The 18,236-nt window shown below is 38.2% G+C and overlaps 1 protein-coding gene across 4 annotated transcripts in view; it reads left to right on the top strand.

Moving 5' to 3' along the window:
* DPP10 (dipeptidyl peptidase like 10) overlaps positions 1-18,236 on the top strand; it is a 486,525-nt gene that overhangs the window by 414,674 nt on the left and 53,615 nt on the right. The gene's annotated exons all lie outside the window — the stretch shown is intronic.

Here is an 18,236-nt window from a genome sequence, read left to right as displayed (position 1 = left end):
CTTGGCCTTATTTTCTCCAGTAGTTTGTAGCAAAGGTTTTAAAGTTTCTGAGCTGGGCCTGGCTTGTATCTGATACAGAGGAGACAGCCCTTTTTATCGCCATGGAGATGTATAGTGATAGAAGGCTGAATATAAAAACTGACCTCTGGTGTCCAGTGCATGTAGAGTTTTCCATGAAAGACATAGCGTTCATCTGCAGTGCTTCTTGTGCTACAGATGGTTCTTATGGTTAGCCATCAGATGGATTACTTCAAGTAGCTCCCAGTGAAGTGTGGTTAGAAGTTGTTCAGTTTCACATACTGTTTTTTAAAGAAATTTTGAAAAGTTTAAGTTTCTTCTGCCTGGCTGGTACGTGTTGTTTATTTTGTATGACATACTTTATTTTCACTTCATTCTGTGAGCATATATCCACATAAGTCACTGCCTTTGTGTTTATAATAGGTATTTTTTGTTATTTATTGCATTGAGCTCAATATTCTTTTGATATATTGTTTTTGAAAGGAGGTTGATATATATATATATTTGGATAGATCAGCATAAATAATGATTGATTGACTTATGTGTGAATGTCTATAAATAAATGCAGATATTAACAAAGCAGAAATCAAGAAAATAGTGAAGCTATCCAGAATACTAAAAAGATCATTTTGTAGAAGCTTGATGACTTTCTTACACAAAATTTGATGCCATCAACAAAATATAGCATTATCAAATGGTAGGACTGAAGATGACCTTTTACTATGCTTTAACGTAATTTAGTTCGTCATTGTGTAGAATTACCTATTATCCTGTGTACGCAAAGAATAGTGTATTGACTGTAGCTGAATTGCGGATTCAGGATGCTCTCATCAATTTTTAGAAAATATTTTAAATATTAGAAAACAAGAAAAAATTACCCTCTTATTCTGAAAGATGGAACAGGGTACTCACGGATAATACGTCATAGAAGCTGAAGCTTTTATGAAAAGAATATGTTTTTAAATCCAGTAAAAAAGGACCTCACCTTGTATTGAAACTACCTAAAACCAAGTATCCAATGGAAACCCAGAAACAAAATGGAGCAAAATATGTTTTAATTGTTATTAATAAATACACCAGTTCAAGAAATCTCTACCTCTCTGCTTTACCCTGGTTGTCTTGTTTGGAGGTTCATTTTGCCTTCTCGGCCCCCTCAGCATGCTGCCCCACAAAAATGTACATACCTATCAGACTATTGAATTAATGTGTTAACATGAAATTTACTTAAAATAGCCTTCTCTTCCAAATTTTAGCCTTTTTTCATATGGCTTTCAAATACTGTTTTAGGTAATACAAATATTGCAGCAGAAGTCTTCTTTGGTGTTATATTAGCTGTCATGTATCAAGATAAGCACTAGACTAATTTTAGTAGTGAGAAATTAGCAGGACTGTGCTAGACACATACCTTGCTCAACAGGTGCTTTAATAGCCATTAGTTATTGAAAGCTTCATTTGCTGTTTGCTCTAACAAGGTTCAAAGCACAAATACTATAAAAATCTGTAACTTTCTGTAAAATTTGCCATGTGTTTTTATTTTTGCATAATTAATGCTGTGGGTGCTTGGCACCCCCTCCTGGCAAAACCACTTCTGTTTGCAAATGAAGAAGAAAAGATCTCTAAGGGTTCATGAGCCAAGCAGAAGTTTAATTAATGGTAATGAAGTAGCTCCTAAATAAACATATTTCACCTGCTGTTTTTATTTTTAAAGTCTTTTGCTCTTTTGACCTGCTGTATGTTTATGAGTAACTTAAAATGGCATATGGAAGGGTCAAGGCTTTATTTCATCTTTCTTTTTAGTCATGATGCTAATGAGGCAAATGGCAATAAAAGTGAAAAGAAAATCTTTTTTTGTTTGAATTTATTCTGAAAACTGGAAATAAGCAAGAGCATTTTAACATGACATTAACCTCAGGAATAATTTCTTACTTAAAATGTATGAGGGGTTTCTTAGAGAACTTGTGTACTTCAAAGCATATTTGGAGATCTTTTGTCTTGCGGAGGATGTTTCTATAAAGAAAGGGAACCTGAATGGTTAAGCATTGCCCATCCCATTGAGTTTTTAAGGTATTCAACCGTAATTCTACTGAAGTCACACCTTTCTGAAGGCAATTAGAAATTAAGGAGGCTACTAAATCTTTTTTATTTTCTGTTCCAAATTTTTTAATCACACTTCTAATCTCCAGCTGGGAAACTTATTGTGTCAGAGGCTGAGGATTTGAAACAAAAAGTGAAAACATTTTCAGCAGCTAAAAGTCAGATTGCGTATTATTTTGCAAGACTGGACATTGCGGTATTTTTTTGGTGTTAGATGTAATGTGTTAAATGGTCAGATCCTGTTATGAAATTATATGAAAGCCACTTATGAGCTTACATGCAAAAGCTTTCTGCTGCTATTTTTTTGATCCAAGAAGTACTTTATCAGATTAGTGGTACACATGAAGAATGTAATATATTTCTTCACGTAAGAGTTAAAGCTACCTAGCAGTCTTAGGTAAAACTGTATTCTTCCTAAGCTGCTGTTGGAATCTTGTATTTCTTGAACTGGCATTGTAAAATGTAAATGTTTTTTTGCCTTTCCATCTAAATAATTAAATTCAAACTATTCTTCAAAGAAAAAATTAAATTATTAGTTTCTCTGAAGGTATTTTACTGAACTAATTTCCATTTTCAATTATTAATTTCTGGGTGCCCACTCCAGTTAAATATCAATGAAGTTGGAGGAGAATGAGCAGCATTAAATGCACATTCTCTGCTTTCAAAAGTGATATTTTTGAAAGTAGTTGTCTCCATCTTAGAGAAGGGGAGTAAAGAATGCAGCAGGAAAACACGTTTTGGGAAACAGGGAAAAATGCATTTTTACATACAAAGGTTGGATATAAAATCATATGAGCTCTACAGAGCAGGAGCATTTATAAACAGAAGCAGAGCTAAGCTGAGCATAGAACATACTGCTTTATAATTTTGCTCAGTGATATGCAATAAATGTGTCCTGGTATCACAAGTAACCTAAAAATATTAACTATTAAAGAGTACGTATTACTAGCCCTCTGTGAGAATAGCTACGTCGCTGTGTCTGAAAGATGTGAAGAAATAATGAGAAAATCATGTGTTTTATAGGAGCATTATTCCTCTACTACTGTTTTTCATGTGGAACAATAAAAGGCCCAGCAGCTTTATAGTGAATAAATTAAGAGGGGAGATAAAAGATGTTTCCTTTCCCCTTGCCCTGATTCTTACCCTTTTATCAGTACTATAGCATGTAGCTAATATTTGAATCAGTATGAAAACCATGCACACAGGTAGTGCACTTTTCTGTCCAGTCTCATATCGATAACTCTTTTGCAAGCAAATATTTTGGAACTTCGATGTAACTTTGTGCTAGAAAGTGAATTATTTTCTTTGCACAGGTATCTGTGTGCATGTGTGTGTGTATATATATATACACACACGCAGTCTCACACAGATGTGCAAACAAGCACATACACAGGTTTGATAGGAGCAAGCATCAGGACTTTTCTGTGTAGCAGTCTGCAAGGAGTGATGAGAATGGAAATACGCCCCTCTCATCTTGACTGTCGTGTTGTTCAACATGTGTATGGGTAACAAAGCATATCTGAATATTCACACTTCCTTCTGTTAGCTAATGTTAACTGCAAGTCCAATGGCTCATAAAATAGGACTGCTGTGCTTCCTGTGTGAAAATTGTGTAGCTTCATGTAATGCAGAAGCAAGAAAATTATACTTCAAAAGTCTAAAATGCTTTAGAAATAGCCACCCATAAAAACTACATACACAGTCTAGGAGGAGAGAGGTCAAAATCTGATTGAAACTTCTGCTAAATCAGAGTTGGGAAAGATTAGCTAACAAGCTTCATTAAGGACTGTATTTTTATGTAACTCCAAAGTCCTGCCCAAAAATGTTGCAGACTCACCTATGTCTATGGTTCATATAATCACTTAGTCACTTCAGTGTTGATATTAAATAAGTATTCTGTACAACAGGATGGGATGTGAAATTTGTGTTCATCTTTTGATAATGTAATGTAAATGTCAGTTTTATCTGTGAGATAAGAAAAACGGGCGTATACTATTTTTTATTACCTCCATACTACACCAGGAAAAGGAACAGGAAAATTCACTATGGTAAAATGTCAGAAGTAAAAACAGAGGATTTTAAAGAATTGGCATTTCTAGTGCCTTTTTTGTTCGGGTTCGAAGCCACAGGTTGTTTTAGCCAACAGTAAACACAAATCTTATTTACCTTTCGTGAAATTTTTGCAGACTTCTGAGTCCCTGTGGAAGTACCAATGCCTATAGGGTTCAGCTAGGAACAAGTTAAAGGAATGAAACCAACTTGGCAGGAAAACCAACTCTTGCTGTGTGCAAGTGTCCTCTGGCTCTTCAACTGATAGGGTCTGTTTGCTCTATGATAATGTTTATTTTCTTGTTTGGCACACAGTGCCCACGAAAATATAGATGAGTTTCTGTCAGTGGAAGTGACAGTGACCCCCTTCTTCAGAAGGGCTGAACCTCCTTTTTCCTCTCTGATATGTGTCCTTGAAAGTTAGTTCAGTTGTTCCAGTGCTCTAGATATGACGTCCTGGCCCAGTTTAGATTGATGGGCTACATAAGTCAATCAGAATTTTACCTATTGCGTATGGGTAAAGATGGAGTAAATTATCCTTCTTACTATAAACAAACAACTAAATAAATAAAAGCTGTAAATAATTTATGGATGGTGATATTGAAACTCTATCAGCAAGACAGCTGTGATGAGGTAAAAAAAAATCCAACCACGTTATGATGACACAGATTTGGGCATGTTCAACACTTGTAGGCTCTTTCTGTTTTAGCCACATTCTTCCTGAAAAAGTGACATTAAATTCCATCATCACCAACCTGTAGCCATCTTTGCCTGGGGTTTTTCTTCCCTGCAGTGGGGTTATGACTTCCACACTGTGTTTGCAATGAGGGATCAGAGCAGATTAAACTCCTGCTGTGCTGTATTAAAGTGACTTAGGTTTTTGTGCTGACTCAGCCTGAGCCAGACAGTGAGATGCAGAGGATTGCTTGTGGATGTGTAATTGTGAAGAGTCTGTAGTCACTGAGAGCTTCAAGGTCTGGACAGCCCTGGAGAATAAGTGTTAAAAAGTCAGGTATACTGTTGATTTGTAGAAGAAAACAAAGCGTGGATTGGCAAGCAGGGAAGAAGGCTGAAGGACCCAGCAATCAGCCAACACTTAAAATTCTTGCTTTTGTGGAAACAATCTGGTGTTAGAAAAGTCTCTTTTAAGCTGGTGGGAACAGTATTAATGAGGAAAACAGAAACCCATGCAGATCAATATATTTATCATTTCTGTTGGGGCGTAGGGTGTGGTGAAGTAAATGAAAAGTCAAGTAACTTAAGATACACTTAAGAGTATTCTTGTGGGTGCTGTGTGTATGAGCAGGGCTTGATCAGTAGTGACTACCAGGGATTACTTGATCATATACACAGTACTGCAGAACACTGCGTGTTTTTACTTCACCATTTATGGCAGATGCAAGTGCATTTACAGAAACAGAAGAGAGAAGTTTTGTGTGGAAAGAAAGCAAAATTTAAGTGTTCCTTCACATACTCTGAACTGTCCCAAACAGAAAAGCGACTATATGAGTTAGTCAGAATTTTCTCATTCCTATTTGTCTTGTTCCTAATGAGATGTTTTAAGACAAACTAGTTTTCTTGCATTGAGTGCCCTGTCTATGTGAAGTGGTAAATGGCTGTACCGAGTAGATGTCATCCACTAAAACGTTGGCCTATCATAAAGACAACTGACAGCTAGAACAGTGCGCACAGTGGGAACACCAGGCACATGTACCATATGACAAGATAGGCTGGGTCAGCAATAGTAGCCAGAAGGAAAAAAGTGTTGTGTTAAGCCCTGCCTGGATTTCTCATATAGGAGATATGTGGAGGCATTCTAGTCTAGTTCAGAATTTCAATAATGTACAAAGTTCTCAAGGATCATCTGCCACTGTAAGAATAGTAGAAAATGTGAATATGACTTTATAGCACAGCATTTTCTGTCTGTTTTGACTTTGACCCGTGCTGTTAGGATGCTGCGTTCTTACCTTTTGTCAAAGAAAACAGAGAAAATTCCCTCTCTGGCACCAAGGCCAGACATTTATGTTAGATATTTTCCCATCTTACAACATTGCCTTTTTTCTTCTTGAGTAACTAGGTTGAAATTTTTTTGGTGTGGCTTCAGTTTACGGATTGATCAGTCTGGGCATAATTGAAGGCTTGATATCAGTGTGAGATGAGCCTTCGAAATACCAGAGATCATTTTAAAAGGTTTTATGGTAAGGGCAAATTATGATTTTATTAAAAATCTGTGGGAGCAACCCAGGCATGCAAGAGTGACATTTCTGTCCACACTCTTCCATGCTGGTTCATTAGTCAGAAGCTGTCAATAAATGTGAGGAAGAGGGTATATGCTGTGTATAGATGTCTGTTATACACAACACTTACACAGACAAAGACCAGAGGGCTGAGCAGTACAGTCCCTCAAAGACATTTTGCACAGTGCTGCAGCCAGTGTGGTTCTTCAGGCAGCTTCATGGGAAGGATCCAAACTATCAGCCTGGGGGCAAAGCACTCTTAGTGTAATATTCTGTGCAATCACAAAGATTTATGGAGTAGCTTTTTGTATAGGTTGTGCTTCAGATATTAGATGGAGGGGGTTAATATAACGTGTAGCACAATATTTGCACTCATGAGTGAGTTGTCATCGGATTAGGCAGGGTGTGAACTGAGTGAATGTCATGATCCAATGTAATTGGAAAGGCAACGTAATTAATGTGTCTCTAAACAAAAGAGGGCAACGCTTCCTCACTTTTATTACAAACCAAGGACACAAACATCACAGTTATCATGGATTTGCTGACACTCTGTGAGTTCATGGCCTAGTTCATTCTGTGACATTAGTAACTAATCTTATAGCTGCATTATGAGTGCCTCCTTGCTATTGTTTACAGTAGATTTATAAACTATCTAAATAGCAATTAACTATAATAGCCTTGTAGATTGTTTGCAGTTGTTCAGAAACGATTGCGCTAACACATCACTGTGATGCAGTGGCATTAACCTAGACAGCATAAAACTGATGCTTCAGAGTTCTGTTCCATTGTTCTTGCTATGTCTGACAGCTTGATAACTGCAAAAATAAAATTAACATATTGTAACTGAGAAAACAAAACAAAAATGACAGTATATGACATTGGGATGTATGTGCTTTGAGGCCTCTGTATTTTATACTGATAAATAGTTACTTATTCTCTGCCTTAATTACAACATAATTAAAAGGTTTGAAAGCTTCCCCTGGGAAAATTCCTGTCTAGGTCAATCAGAACCTTTAAAATTGGTGCCTTTAAGAGTGAATATAGTTATTATTGTTTACAATTATAATTGTATTGTTATTATGTATTATTTATTTTCTGCATAATTTCCAAAGTGTGATTTTGAAACACAGATCATATAAAAGTAGATTTGTGTCTGCTGCCATGGTTCGGCGAGGTAGCTGATGGTGACACCTGTACCCAGAGTCTGCATAATTTAGTGGTACACAGGGAACTGGGGGGTAGGAGATGGAGCAAGTCAGAGCTGAACATCTCTGGAACTTTTGTATGAGGTAACCTGACCTGCAAAAGAAAAAAATCTGCAGAGAGGAGATTAGAGCCGTTCTGCACTACTGGAGACTTGGAAAGCAGATATATTGCAAACTGTATTGGACATTTTAGCCTGCAGTCCCCATCTGTGGGAGCTCTCGGTCTAAATAGACTACAGATACAATGTAAGGGAAAGGGATATAATATAAAGCTGCTTTGCAATAAAATTACATAAAACCTTCCTTGAAATTTTCATCCTGTAATGTACATGATCTGGATAGAAAGTTTGTAAGATGAGGAAAAAAAAGAAAACGGATTTTGGAAAAAAACTCTGTGTAAATGTAACTGACAAAGTCACTAACGAATACTTCAACCATCGACACTTCACACTTTTAAAAGCTTTATAAGCCATTTTCCTGTGTTTTATAGTATCCAAAATACAGTAATTCTCTGGTTCTGGAGATCGCTGCAGGACCTATAAGACATCAGCAGGGCAATCAGTTGCACAAATGAAATGCATCATAACCATCTTGAGTAATAGTTTGTCACACTGCATTTTACTTGCCTCCCAGTGTGTGTCCCAGTTCATTACCATGGAGCTTCTTGCACAGTTTATTACCATGGGCAAGGATGGCAGATACTGACCTTTTTTGCCTTGCTTCTTTTCCAGCATGAGCAAAGTACCCCTGGGAAATCTGATTTGTCCTTGTGATTTTGCGTATAATGGATCTCACTTCCACGTATATATGGCATGGTAAAAGGACACCTAACTCGAAACACCCATGTACAGAACACTGTTACAGGTACCTTGGTGGTGTGTCCATTATCCTTACCATGTGTGTAGCCCAGGAGCAGTTTGAGTGACCCCTATGCCACTTTATTCTGTAGAGTTGTGTTGAAGATGGGGGCTATTTAAGTCTCAGGCTGTAAGGGGAAACGAGCCAAATGGTGTCCCACCACCAGTTTATCACAGAACACAGGAAAAGCCATCTCATTCATGCCAACAAATAGAGACCTGAAGGATTTCTGTGGCTCACTGCAGCATGTGCCCTTTTGCTCGTGGCTGTAGAGGAGCTTTGATGTGGACTAGGAAGTTTGGATTGCCATCATGGAGCTTCTAATTGGGTATAATAAACAATCGTACCTGTATAACACGGTACCTCCAGTTCTTCTTGATGTTGGAAAGTGTTTTCCTCTCAAAATGAGCACATTTTTTTTTCCTGTGAGAGAAGAAAAAGAAATAAGAGTTATATTGTTGTTGCATTGACACACAATACAAGTGCACCTTGTCCTTCAGTGGGAAGCTGCTTCAAACTAGATGAGATTTTGGTAAGAGAAAAGGGCAGAAAGGGGTACTCATCTTCTGTAGCAGTGGGAATAATAATTGTCTGGCAATCCCAATTGAAGTCCCTAAGCCTCAGGAGTACAGAAAGGAAAATCACAGTTGACAAGAAAAAGTTTGTTCAGTTTGGACCCAAAGAAGAAAATGGACATTATGCTGGGGCTACAAATAATGTAATCAGTGGTTCTGTTGGAAAAAAATGCGTCCATCAGGGCTTTGGAGTATGTTGAACAATGGTAGAGAAGATGCCAAGCCAAGTTTTTATTTGTAGTGGTAATTCATAGGCAAATATTGTGATTGATTTGTAATATTTTTTGAATGGGTGAAAACAAACTGTAAGTTTCTGAAGTGGAGCTAATTGTATAATTTTTCAGATCTGTAAGCCAAAAAGTGGTAACAAATATGTTGAATACTGAAATGAATGCCAGACTTGTTGTCTTAACTGAAAGTGTTGAAAAAACACAACCAAATGGTTTGATTTTAATTTCTTGATTTTAATGCCGTCCTGTAATACAAAATTAGTTCAGATATTATTTACGAATCAAGAAAATGTGTAGATATTGGTATTTTACATCATTTGAGCCAAGCCAGCAGCAGAAATTGAAACTGTTTCTTTTAAAAAATAAATAATTTTAAATGTACTGATTTCACTTAAGATACCACTTATTTATTTGTTTAAGATCACCTATTTGCCCTGAACTTTGCATGTAGAGCAGCGTGTTGGTCAGGAAACATTGACTCATTGGATTTATATAATGTGTATGTATGATCATGCACTATAAACACCACCAAGCAAGTCTTCATAAATCTACTTATCTTCACGCTAATGTTTCCTCATAACATTTATGTGAGAGAACTCTGTGCCAGTATCTTTGACTCTGGGTTTTAACTGCTTGTTTGCTGCTGGTTAAACTGGCTACATGAAAGCTATTGAAACTGTGCTTACACATTGTACTCCTTTAGCTGTGGGCTAGATAGCATAACAGGTTGTTCTCATTCCCCCGTTGCTGTGTGTTTTATTCTACTGTATGCTCAGGACTAGATGCAGCACAGCTGCTGCCTGCTTCATGGGATCTTCTTTCCCTTCCCAGTATGAGGTTAAGCTGTGAAATAGTCAACTTGGTATTGTACCTGGAATTGAAGAAGTCATGGTTTGATCTCTGAAGAGCAGAGCAGTGTACCAAATTTGGTAAAGTTTGGGGTTTGCTTACTTTTTTCTGACTAGCTGGTGTTATTTGTGCTGACAGGTTTTAGATAGAAAACATATTTCATCTGGAAATTTTAGTGACTGTTGCAACTTAGGGCAGTTGGATTTGGCCCTGGTTATTCTATGGTAAGACAGGAGACAGAACAAATACTAAGAGGTGAGCCCAGATGGAAAAACATCTTGAAGCTTTTGAAGAATTAATTATCCAACTAATTAGCTGGCAGTCTCATAAGAAGAAGGGATGGAATTTTGCCAAATGCTTAGAAAATTAAGAAGTCTGGTAGATCCTATGCTGGGATGGAGCTTTCAGCCGTGATGATGATGGAGTCAATTGGTTAGCCAGACTGTGTTCATGGGGGCACAGCACCACACTTGTTTCTGTGTCAATGAAAATACTTAACCCTGTGAGTAGAGCAAAAGATGCAGTTCTGTCATCTGCTAGAACATTGGGCACCAAAGACACCCGTGCTAATCCAAAGAATGGTGAACTGTGTGTCTTTGCCAAAGTCACACTGGAATATAGCTATGGATGGGCTGCCTGAAGATGCTGTAGGCTGATGTCTTCATCACCATCGTAAACAACGGCCGGAGCTGTGCATGCAGCAGCATTTCCTGAAGGTCGCCTTCTGGGCATAGTTAGAAATTCCTTAGCTTTGTTGTAACTGATATTTCCTATGTGAAAGGTAAGGAAGTCTGTCATGTCATCTGGGGTGTTAAATGGGAGTGCTGCAGTTGTTCTGAGTTGGAATGCTTATTTGTATATTTGTTGCTCATAGTCTGTAGAAGTACAAGACAATTTCCTCAGTTCATTGGTAGGATACTCGCCTGTAGTAGGAGAGACCAGTGCTTGTTCTATGGATATTTTTTTTTTCAACCAAAGGTGTATTGATGCAGGTGCTGCTTTTGTTCCCTTTCCAGCTGTATCTGCTCAGTAGCTTTAGAGTTTCATTGTCACCTTTCTTCAGCTAGGTGCTTGTCCTGATGAATCCGTGTAATGAGATCCCTTGGTTATGCCATTAGTCACACTCCATTATTTCTTTCCTCTAAAACATGGTGCTGATTTCTAGGTATTGTTATTTTATCTTGAAAAGTTAATTTCAGGAGCAATTAGAACTTCTGTAAGGGTAAATTGTGGCTGCAAATTCCACTGACACTTGCAGTTTTCATTACCTATTTTTGTTATTATTGATGGCAAAATCTATTTGTGCTGATTGTATCAATCTGGAAGTCAAACAAATCTGCCGTGCTCAAACTCTGGAGGATTAATTAGAAAGATTCACTCAATAAGTTAGGAAAATAATTCCCTGATATATTATCCGTTATGGGATAGGTGTCCTAAGTTTTCCGTATGATAAATGTTGAGGGAGTTTTAAAGGCTGTGCTAAACGTTTTTCTTCTGTCTTATCTGTTAGTGACTTCTGCTATGGTTGCACATCTAGTAGTGTGGAAAAATTAGACTTGTGATATGCAAACTTGTGCCTGATAGCACTCTACCTTTTCATGGCTTTTAAACTGTGGTGACACTAAATCAACAAATTATGACACAGGGTAACAAGTACCTGGTTGTTGTACAGAGTGGGGAGACAAACCTTTAGCTTGGGCAAAGCATGACATGAGTGAGTAATGTTTCTAGATTCAAGATGATTCCCTCTTGTATTGGGGAGCAGCAATTGCAGTACGTTATACCTATAGAGTTAGTGTTCGTATAACCTATTTTAAGAGCCTGTTGCCTATATGAATGTAAGTTAAGCTACTTTATATTCATATAAAAATAAATTTATTCCTTTGTGTGTTAGAGAAATATCTAGTTCTGGATTGTGAGGTCTAGCTCCTTAACCTCAGTTTTGAGAGGAATTTACTGAGAGAAAAAAAACCCAACAAAACTCTGGTAGCTTTTCTCTGCAATAAGACTGATGACTCATTCCAGGGAAGGAGATTTCATCAGCAAAGGCTGCAGCTTTGAGATACATTTCTCTTCCACCTGAAGAAAACTTGGCTTTAGCTTGTAATTACAAGTCTGAACTTTAGTGTCTGGATGACTTTCTAGGGTATGTGCAACTTCTGGCTGTGGTTCTATCTCAACTGCCAGGGCTAACTGGCTGCTGACAGCTTCTGGTAGGGAAACTGGTCCTGCTTTGGTAGAGAGCTCAAAGCCCTGCTCTGCACACACTCACTGCTTCTGTGCAGGGTAAATGATCGCATGGTGACCTCCACTCAGCTCCAGGCAAACACTGCTACTGCCCAACTGGTGAGTAAAAAAAGCTTGTCCTATCGCCAATACGCTACCCTGCAGTCAGAGGAATGATTGAGTATGGATAATGCCCATGCAGAAGGCTTCAACAGAGTACCAAAAGGGAAGAAGTGGAGTATTTTTCTGTAATTTAGCAGCTTTTCTCTGCCTGTAGTGTTTGAAATGATTAAAGATACACGGGGGCCTCTCCAGCTACTGGCACGGGGTTTGCCATTCAGCTGTGGGATTAGATGTCTATGTTTTCACAGCTGCCTGCCATCTGGAAATAACTGCTAGGAATGGGTGCTCAGCTTAACACCCCAGCCTGAAATAAAATAATGCGATTGTGAAACATGTTGCAAACAATAAATAAGTGTTTTGGGGGAAATTAATTTAGAAGAAGGTTTATGAAAAAAATAGTTTAGAGGCTGACAGATCTGGAAGAAGGAAGAGGATTAGTGCTGTAGGTAAGACATTAGAGCAAGCAGAGCCTGAAATTCTTCACAGTCAGTTGAAATACATGTGGTCATTATCAAGAATTAATTTCTCACTAATCCAAAACATTCTTGCAGATGCTTTTCATTAATTGGAAAATACTTAATAAAACAGCAAAAAAAAATACTGTGGTTTTTTTTCCTTTATTTGGTTTAAGCCTTTGTGTGATCAGGTGTTCAAAATCTCTAAGAAAACAAAAAATCAAATAATTTTGAAGGCTGTAGATTTTAATATTTACCCCTATTTACTGCATTATTAGCTATGAGTCTTAGGTAAAAAATAATTTAAAATATTTTAAAGATACTTCGGAAATAGGTGGTGAAGAGAAGAGGTTAAAAAAAATGTAATAATAATTTTCATATAAGATAGCCTAGCCTGGTTCCACTTTGTGCCTTTTTCAATTTATTTTCTTATCGTCATGCCTGAAAGCTGTGCAAGCATTTGGGCACAAAGCCACTGATGTATTCATGAGAATACCTCTCTGATACACAGTTAGCAGCTCTTCTTTTAGAAGCTTTGGAAGACTTGGTAGTTACAGTCCACGTTTTAGTTGTATGTAGTAATTAGACCCAAGTGTATACTAAGAAAAGCCCTTTTACTTTATCCCAAATACCTGAGTGGAGATACTTTTTTAAAATTTCTGTTTTATGTGACATTGCCCAAAACACAATATACAAAGTGATGAAGTATGTGAAGTACTCACACTGGAAACCTTTGGGCACATGTTCAGTTGTATTTACTCAAGTCAGGATTTTCGCCACACGTATTTGAAGGTTCTGCTCCAAGAATAATTTTTTGTTGTTGCTTTGATCAATAAGTTTTATCCCAGTGTCATGATTTTCTATCTGCCTTGCAGTATTTGAGAGTTTCTGTTATAGGAATATTCGCAGTCTGAATCACAACCACTTGCTCTATCTTTCACTCAGTTTTAAAGTCCAAATTGTGGCCCATAAATTGAACTTCTGTGCATTGCCTTACTACAACAAATCAGGAGCAGCAGCCAGCACCTAAAAAATAAAGATTTCCATCTAATGTTTGTGGTTTTGAAATAAAAGCCTGGAAATACATTTTATTACAGTGTAAAGTAGAACGGTAAGGAGTTTTCTGCAGGTACTTTCACCGGAAAGCATTGGTGGCAATATTTAAATTAAGCAAGAAAGCTAAAAATGAGTGAACCAAAGAAAAGAAACTTAATTGTTTTGCAGGGAGGGGACAGTTTGACTGTGGTGACTTCCTCTGCTCTTGAGCCCTGATGTAGGATTTTTTGCACATTTCAGCTGAGGAATAGTTCCATTTCTACTCTTATTTGGTGGGCTTGTGATAATCCACATAAAATAAAACTGGTGTTTCTTTTCCTCCTGAAGTCACTTCACATTTGACACCGTCTCTTACAGCAGGAGGAGCATGGAGTGGTATCATGGCCACAGAAGGCAAACAGGAGCCAAAAGCTGGTAACCAGGGAGAATAAGCCCACTTCACTGCTCTCTGGTAAAGCCACAGTTGTTGTGCACATGCTTCTTCTAGTCGCAGCTATTTCCAAGAACCATGAAGCCAAGATGTTTAGCTGTCAGTCAGTCTTGTACGTGCAGGCATTTGACAAGTGCAGTCCATTTGGCAAATCTATTCATGATCTTGTGAACAAAATTTATTTCAACTAGTCATTTATTAAAATTTCAGTATTTTTGAGTTATATATGCAATACGGTTGTACCCTATAAATATTATACTGGGTAGAAGAATACACAATGAGTATAACTTCTAGAAATTACTTCCTTGGCTGCATTTCTCTGGCAGTAATGTCAGATAGGAGATTGGGTTTTTTGTGGCTACACAGAGTATTTGTGCTTAATTGAATGCACAGCTTGGATTTACAGAGAGCAAAACAAAGAGCCTCTCGAAGCTGGTGGAGGGGCTGGAGAACAGGCCTTATGAGGAACGGCTGAGAGAGCTGGGGTTGTTTAGCCTGGAGAAGAGGAGGCTGAGGGGAGACCTCATTGCTCTCTACAACTACCTGAAAGGACGTTGTGGAAAGGAGGGAGCTGGGCTCTTCTCCCAAGTGACAGGGGACAGGACAAGAGGGAATGGCCTCAAGCTCTGCCAGGGGAGATTTAGGCTGGACATTAGGAAAAAATTTTTCACAGAAAGGGTCATTGGGCACTGGCAGAGGCTGCCCAGGGAGGGGGTTGAGTCACCTTCCCTGGAGGTGTTTAAGGCACGGGTGGACGAGGTGCTGAGGGACATGGTTTAGTGTTTGATAGGAACGGTTGGACTTGATGATCCAGTGGGTCTTTTCCAACCTGGTGATTCTATGATTCAGGCCACTACTGGTATCTTTCACAATAATGTTGTCGCTCCTGTTACTACTCTGCTGCCTCTTTTGCTGCAGAAATCAACAATTTGGTTTGAATGAGTTAAATAATTACAGATGAGCACTTTGGCATGGTAAGAAATGGAAGGGAATGCAGTCCTGACTGCAGGGTTAGGCAGTATCATTGTCAGAAATGTTCACAAAGCCATTCCTGTTGGTACAAACAACAATTTGTGGGCTTTATGTGGAGAATGACACCTTCTGAAATGTAAGAAATATTCAAAATTACAGATGGGATCAAATGACTAACCATAATGGTGAATCTTTCTAAGTTGTTTTTACAGCCTCAAGCATGGGGATATTGATCTTTTAAAATGCTGCTGTCAGTTTGGAGCAATACTTGCCATAGCACCAACACTAAATCATTCATGTACATTTACATCATATTTAGTTATGTGAAGGAACATGAAACAGTTGTATTTCATAAATGTTTGGCAAAGGAACATAGATTAGTTGTTTTTAATTTTAAATTCAAGTAAGCAATGAGCTCAACATTTGCTAGGCAGAGACTTGCTGGGAAGCACTGAAGTTTTTCTAGAACTCTAAAACTTTCTGATCCATATATTCAAGAAAAAAATTGTTCTTTGTGCTAGCTTTCAAAGTTGAAAGAATGCATGTCATGAGTGATGAGGACAGAAGGGAAATTTTTGATGACAGAATAGACTAAGAGGATTCTGGGGGTGTTCAGAGCGTGGCTGAGAGCTTGTTCAGGATGGAGACAAATCCGCATTATGAAATGAATGGGAAATAAAGCCGAGGAAGCTGCAATCAATGGCACAGCAGTGAGTATTCCTTCTGAGATATTTACTTATCTGAAATGTGTCAAATGGAATTAGCGATGCCTGCTAACTAGTAATAACAAGATTAAAGACCTTTGTGGTGCAGTCATAAAACAAGTAGTTCTTAATCCTGTACTTTGACTGGCACTGGTGGCTTTAAATGTAAGTTTTTTACTGCAGAGACTAGACGCTACAGGTATCTTCACTGTTAAAAATACAAATTACTTTAAAAATGGGGAGAGAAGTGAAAATTAGAAGCTTAAATGAAATAGAATCATTTGATCAAGTTTTGTTGGTGATCTCCTGGAAGTATTTTTTCATATGAGAAGAGATTGTCAACTGTGAGAAATGACTCCTTACAAGCAATTGTCGATAGAGAGGTTGCCTCTGCTTACACTATCTGTAATTTAGTCTGATAGGAATATATTTAATTCACTTAAAAAGCAAGTACTTCACTGAATTATTTTGTTTTTCTTGGTTAAGGAATTATCTTTGTTATTACTTGTATGTGTTTCTTTTACCTTAGGGAAAAAGTACATTTTTCACTGTGGAAATAAACATTGGTGGGAAGTGTTTTTCAATATTATTTCAAAACCTCAGTATCTGCAGCTTTCTCTAATTCTTGTTTTCTCTTAGTGTTAATGCTGGGTCATACATCAGATGTCGATCAACACCCCCAGGTCCTTCTCTGCCAGGCAGCTTTCCAGAACTCCATGGGGTTGTTGTGTCCCAAGTGCAGGACTTGGCACTTGGCTTTGTTACACCTCATCCTGTTTCAGCCCATCAATCCAGGTTGTTCTGATCCCTTTGGAGCCTCCTTGCCCTCCAGCAGATCGACACTTCCATCCAGCTTAGTATCATTTGCAAACTTGCTAAGGGTGCAGTGGATGCCTTCATCCAGGTCATTGATAAAGACATTGAACAGGGCTGGACCCAGCACTGAGCCCTGGGGACACCACTTGTGACCGACCTCCAGCTGGAGTTAACTCCGTTTGCCACAACTCTTTGGGCCTGGCCATCCAGCCACTTTTTTACAAGTTTTTTACTGCGTGTTGCTTTTCTGGTACTGTTAGCTGCCCTTTCTTAGTGTGAATCAAGATGGCACATGATATTAGATTCTATTTTTAAGCTGTTTGAGCACATATGTGCCCGTCGTAATTTAACAATAAAGAAAAAGGCTACAGCTCTGAGATGATTATGTCTGAAATAGGAGCTAGTCACAGGCATTGACAGCTCAGGGAGATGCAGGAGTACAGACAAAAAGGATTGAAAAATATTACAGGAAACCCTGGTTCTGCTTTTTATATTCACCTGTAGCTTTTGGCTTGTTGGTATCTCTGATGTTTGTTCTTATTAACCCAGACTGGAACGGAGAGGCCCAGTGAGGTAGTCTGGGAGAACATGTACCGAAATAGTGTTGTAGTGAAGAGCTGGAAGGTCTCCTGGCTGATAGGAGAAAGGCAGACATATCGCCTGTTGTGGCATATGTCTGAGTATGTGAAAATTCCCATGTTGTAAACCTTCCTCATCACCACTGTATTTGCTTCCTGTACTTTTTTCCAACCCCATACTCCTCCAAAGTATATTTTATTATTTTTTTTCTCTCTTTTTGGGGCGTTTTTTGGCCTTTATCTTTCATTTATTGCACTTTGTCATGAAGCCTGGAGCTCAGTCTCACAAAATGAGTGAACTTGAAATCCTTTGAAGCAAAGTGAGCAGAGTAAGAAAAGCAGGGAAGACTGAGACATTGCAGTAGAGGAAGAAAAGGCTGTCTGTGTAGTCTGTTACTTGCAGGAAAAGGAGGAGAAGCCTAGGCTTGAAAATAAAGGGCATTTATATAGCACGCTGGAGGTAAAACGTTTGTATGTCAGAGTCAGAAATAGTGTCAGCAAGCTGATAAAAGATTTTCCTAGTAAGTGCTCACACCATGTTATAAAGCTGTAATTTACATTTATGATGCATGTACTCTCCTGCATGTCCTTGCACAAGTGTGTCTAATTTCACAGCTAGAAAAACATTATATTATTAAATAGAATGGAATTAATGGAGAATTTCTTTATCTATTCAACTGTTATAAAACTTAACACCTGCATGATGCTGAGGAATGTAATTGCACTTCTTAAAGTGAAAAGAACATTTCGGCTGGGATGAA

The sequence above is a fragment of the Phaenicophaeus curvirostris genome, chromosome 7 (genome assembly GCF_032191515.1).
Source record: "Phaenicophaeus curvirostris isolate KB17595 chromosome 7, BPBGC_Pcur_1.0, whole genome shotgun sequence".
NCBI classification, from domain to species: domain Eukaryota; kingdom Metazoa; phylum Chordata; class Aves; order Cuculiformes; family Cuculidae; genus Phaenicophaeus; species Phaenicophaeus curvirostris.
This window is presented reverse-complemented; position numbering and strand designations above follow the sequence as displayed.